This window comes from Halichoerus grypus, chromosome 10 (assembly GCF_964656455.1).
Source record: "Halichoerus grypus chromosome 10, mHalGry1.hap1.1, whole genome shotgun sequence".
Taxonomy (NCBI): domain Eukaryota; kingdom Metazoa; phylum Chordata; class Mammalia; order Carnivora; family Phocidae; genus Halichoerus; species Halichoerus grypus.
Genome location: NC_135721.1, coordinates 134,564,343 through 134,569,923, shown reverse-complemented (window position 1 = coordinate 134,569,923; position 5,581 = coordinate 134,564,343).

Below are 5,581 nucleotides of genomic sequence, written 5' to 3'. Positions count from 1 at the left end.
GCGTCCCCCCTGGCCCTCTTCCTGTCCGTCCCTCGCGAGTGCCCCCCTGCGACGTTCGCAAGGCTTGCTCGCAACGTTCCGGGCGCGGGAGCTCCCTGCCCCCCTGCCCCAGGGCGCGGGAGCGCTCCGCCCTCTCCCGGGGTGCTCCCGGGGCGCCCGCTTTCCCCTTCCCAAACTGGGCCCAGCCGCGGGGAAGCGCACGAGCGGGTAGGCCTGAGCCTCGGAAGCGTGGCCCCCCGGCTGCAAACCGCCGCCAGGGGCCTTGGCGCGCACATTAGAGTGGAGTTGAGCGGCAGGCAAATTTGGGCCCCGGCAGAGGCGAAGTTTGAGGCGCGCGCGGAGTTGGGGCGGGAGAGGAAAAGTTGGAGACGACTGCCTCTGGAGGCCGAGCACGCTTCACTGCAGGCGGCGGCTCGCGCTCGCTTTTTTTTTTTTTTTTTTTTTTTTCAATTCTGAAAAAAGATGTATCCGAAAAACAACGAGGAAAAAAAAAAGAAAAGGCACCAGCCCGAGCTGCAGGCCGCCTGGGCCGCGCCGCCGCTGGCAGTCCGGGGTCGTGGGGGGCGCCTGCCCTCCCCGGCTGCCGCTTTCTGTAGGGGGCACTGCAGGGTCGTAGAATTTCAAGTGGAAAAGTTCCCCGAAACTTGCACAGCCCCCCACTCTGCTCCCGAACAACTTTTTCCTGCCGAGTGGGCCCGGGCGCCGCGTGCTGGGCCTGGCCCCGCGCCCCACGGACACCCCCCGACGAGGCCCCCGCGCCCCGCTTTCCCGCGGTCAAGCCGGGCCGCGCTGGGGTCCGCGACCCCGACGCGCCGCCCGAGGCCCCGGGGCGGGAGGCTGCCGGCAGGGGCTCCGCCAGGCCGTGCGGGGCTTGAGCCTCCCGAGCCGGAGCGCGGCGAGCAGGGGCCAGCCGGGCGACCGAGGCCCGAGCCCCGCCAGCGTCTGACCCGGGGCCGCCCCACAGGCGCCCCGAGGCCGAGGCCGGAGCCGGGCGCGGTCTGGGCCCAAGCGGGCCGGGGTCGCGGAGCCGGGTGGCCGCGCCTCCTCGGGGCCCCGGGGTCGGAGGGGGGATCTCGGGCAGGGCCGAGCGAGCCGGGACCCCCCGCGGGAGTGCCGGCGGGGCTCAGCGTGGGGTCCCCGCGGCGGGAGGTCGCCCCGAGAGCGGGAGCGGGCCCTCACGCCTGCATGTGCTCCTGCGTTGACCAAACTTTGCACACGCGTGTGTCTTCCGAGCGCGGCGCGGGCAGCGAGAACCGGCGGCCGGGGCCGGCTCCCCAGGCGGCGGCGCCGAGCCAGCGCGGCCCAGACCGCCCGTCCGCCCGCCGGGGAGCCCGCGGGGTCCCGGGCCGCGGCAACCCACACGTTTCCATCCTCTTCTACAGGAGAATGTGCCTGTGCGGCGGTCATGAAGCTAAAAATGAACGTTAAAAACACCGTGGGGGAATATAAAAATGCATACAAGCGAAGGGAACGAGAGCGCCGGAGAGCCGGGCTGGCGCGCTCGGACGAGGAAGGGGCTGCGGCTTGCAGAGCCGGGCGGCGGGGGGCGCGGGCCAGGGGCTCCCGCTCCGGCGACACCCAGCCTCGCAGCCCGCCCTTCCCGACCCCGCGGCCTCGGCCGGAGGAAGACGGCCGCTCCGGAGGCACCGACCCCGACTCGTCTCGTGCGGGGAGATTCGGGGAGCCGGGGTGTGCACCCCCGGGCTTCGCGCCTCACTCCGGGAAATATTCGCACGTTTGCCGAACGCGGGAGAGTGCTGTCCCCACATTCCCCCGGTGATGTGACCCCAGGCCAGGCACACGGCCAAGCCCCCAAGCCCCCCTCGGAGAACACGTATTGTGAATAACAACCGAGCCGGTCTGGTCTTTCCGTAGGAACATCACATTAGAAACGTGGTCCGCACTCTGTTCCTTTCTCTTGAGCACTCATCACCTCGCCAAGCAGGGACTTGTTTACTTCAACTGGGCCTCTCCCCGGGCTAGAACGCGATCGTCCTCCTAGCAGGGACCGTGTTTTATTCATCTTTGTACCCACTGCCTTCTCACCTGGCTTGGAAGAGGCTCCGGTTACATGTTTTTTTAAATATGCCTATGAATGAATGAGAGACCCGCGGTTTAGTCCCCAAACTCTGTGACCTCCCTCGAGTGACTTTAAGCCTTTAGAGCCCTCATCTGTTAAGAAAAATAAATAAATAAATAAAAAACGTAGGGTTTTAATAATCCTTGTAATCCGTGCCCTGTCTACCTCTCTGGGGCTATCGTGAAGATCAAGTGGGATAGGTGAAAACCTTTGTAAACCATCAGATGCTGAGCAAATAGTATATAGGATGCTTATTCATTCATTCCCTTCGCTAGGAAAGCTTTTAACAAAGTAATTCCTGGGCTTGTTTTTCAGCAGATGGTGGTGGCCCTTCCTGGTCAGTCTTAAATATTTATTGCGGGGGGACAATCTCGTTCTTACATTTAGGAAATCAATCAGGCTTCCATTTCTTTGAGAGAAATGAACAGTGCTTGCACACATAAATAATGGAACGAAAATCCTCGTATTCCCAAAACAGCCACCCTAAGCTACGCAAGGGCCCAAGAGCAGGGAAATCATGAAGAATCCATGGGATTGGCATAGCAGCTCCAAGGCAGTGCTGTGCAGCTCCAAGCCAGCCGCACCCAGGTATGGCATTGTGTGTGTGCAATAGTGTTAAGTGAAAAGCAGAGAGCCCGGGATTGGACAGGCACGCTGGCAGAGATGGTGTCTGTGTACGCCCTGGCCCATACTGGGGGGGGGGGGGGAGGGGGATGTAAATCATTATATTTGAATGTTCCTTGGCTGTTTTATTTTCCTGTCAAGTGGCTTAAGCCTGATTTTTTTTTTTTTAAAGCATTCCCTCATGGCCAAGTATGTGTTTCCTTGGAATTGAAATCTAGGTTGATGGTTTTATATTTTAAAAGCTTTCATTGTGACTCATTCTTGGCCTGGGATAGGATTCTGTAATACTCCCCAAGCTCAAAGAGCCTGGGTGTCCTGTTTCTTGGGCCTCGTTCGTACCCACTTTCTAACATTTTGCCAGTGGATCCAAGAAGTCACTTTTGGAGACAAGTGTTTCATTGTCTTCCTGTCATCTTAATCAGCGCGGAAGAGAACCATAAACATGGAATTTCCCGACTGAAGCCAGACGACGGCAGGGACAAGAGAAGGTTTTCGAGTGCTGACAAGTTAGTGGTTAGACAATATGGGTCAGCGTTGCTAGACTCACACCCTCTGCTGAAGAAGTTGAGATGAGACAGGGCCGGCGAAGCCCTTATTCGCGCCCAGCATATAGTAAGTGCTGGACAAATGGGCACGTGGTTTGTTAACAGCAGGGTCTTGCTGACACACAAAGGCTCTGCTCTCCCTGGAAGGGAGCGGCTCCAAAGAGTAGGGCATCATGGCGGGGACTGGGTACTCCCCAAGCACATTTTCAAGATTCCTGTTCTGTGGTCTGGGAATCCAGATGTGTCTACGATGGTACTCTCACGTGGAAGAGGGGTTTAAACAGTGTCAAATGGACACCTTTTAACTTTGACCTTTTTAGTGCCTCTTGAAAGACAGATGGTCATTCTTTTATCAAGATGAGCAGCAAAAACCTGATAAATATCTCATTTGTACAGATCTGACAGATTCTGTCACAGGCAGATTCTGGCCAGATTTAGGAAACAGGAGCTTTATGTTCTGTCTCCCCAAATAGCTCCTAGAGACCTTGAGTGTCTCCAGCCTCAGAGAGCTCCCTAGCTCTGTCTTCAACCACGACGCCTCTCCCAAGCAGAATGACGCCGGAATGACTCCGGGCAGAGGGAGCAGACTCCATTATACCAGGTTGTAATAGCAGACACTTCAGTTCAATGGGCATTTCTACCAACCTGGCGGTGGCTGTATCCACCTCTTGCTGGGCGCTGCTGAAAGGGATGAAACAGAGCAAAACCCTTGCCTTCAAGGAATTTGCGATCTCCACCGGCTCCGCCTGCACACTGGTTCTTATCCTCTCTTCCCTTCTATCCAGCCTCCATGCTGCGGCCGGAGTGACCTTTCCAAAGCGCAAACTTCATCATGTCACCGCCTGACTGAGGCCCTGGAACAGCTCCCTCTGGCCCAACCAGCGACACTCAGCAGAAAACAGGTGCTCTCTAAGCCGGGCCCTCACTAATAGTAACTAATGATGGTCTTTTCATGGTTGGCAGAAAAAAAATTAAGTTAATTGATGGAATAGTCTCCATTTTAAGTGTTTCTCCCCTCACTTTTCTTAAGCCTTTGGTCCCTGCTACCACTTGGCCATATCAGATTATACTATGAGACTATATCTGATTTGTCCCAGAACCATGAATTTCATTAATTTTTCTTTTTTTCACGTATCAACATTTCCTGGTGTTCTGCTTGTAGCTGTTCTGCTTTCTCAACACATGGAGTGTCCACTGGGATGGAGGCTCGGCATTCAAGGCCCTTCCCAACCGGCCCACCTAAGTGGTGAGCTTTTAAGTGCCTAGATTTCAAGTCTTACCCACATCTGCTTGGTTAACACTTCCTTCAAGACTTAGTGCCACCTGTCATCTGGTGTAATAAATGTTTGTGGCACATGGATGAATATAGAAAGATGAGATTAAATATATGAAGTGCCCGAGAACACCAAAGGGTCAGTACCCTAAGTGGGTGGCCCTGTCTCCCCCATCCCTTGCTGCGCTTCAGCCCCACTGACCTTCTTACTATTCCTCAAACCTTAGCACTTGCTGTCCCGGCTCACTAGGCTCTTCATGTGACTGGCTCCTTCTCATGATTCAGGCTTCAGACCACCCCATATAAAGTAGCCCCCCGACCTTGCCCATGCCATTGGGAAAGGACAGTCTTCTCCCAGGGCCCTAGGCCCATCCCACCATGGGCCCATGCTCAGTCAACTCCAAGACTCAATCAACATCTAACCTCATGGCTTTTGGTCTTTGAGGCCAAGAAAGAGACCTCTTTGGTAATAGCTCAGGCCAGCAAAACATATCTTCTGCACTCTTTTTTTTTTTTTTTTTTCCTTCCAGGATGATGTTGACACATGTGTAGTCAAATAAATCAACCTTCCCATCTTAAGCATCTCCCTTGGCAGGAACAATAAGTAGATGTGCCAAGCCAGGGCTGACCTGTATGATTCCACCCTCGAAAGATATAAAGGAAATCATTGTGTTTTCACAGAAACAGGTAGCGAGACACAGCGAGCTCATCCATCTCGTTTCTTCCCATGGCTGTAGCCGCTGACCTGTGTGTGGTTTTCTGTGTGATGTGTGAGTACAGAGCTGGACTCTAGTCCTCGCCCAATGCCACCCTTGTAACCAGCATTCTCTCATTAGCCATGTAGCTTCGTATGGGTCAGGAGTCCTTTGGTTGTAAGTGACAGAACCCAAATCAGATTGGCTTAAGCTTAAAAGCAAATGTATTGGCCCAGATAACATAAAAAAAAAAAAAAAAAAGAAGAAGAAAAGAAAAGAAAAACAACCTAAAAAACAAAAAACCACAACTCAGCAAAGCTAGATCCGGAGGGTACACGATATCAACAACAGTCGGTCCCTCTCT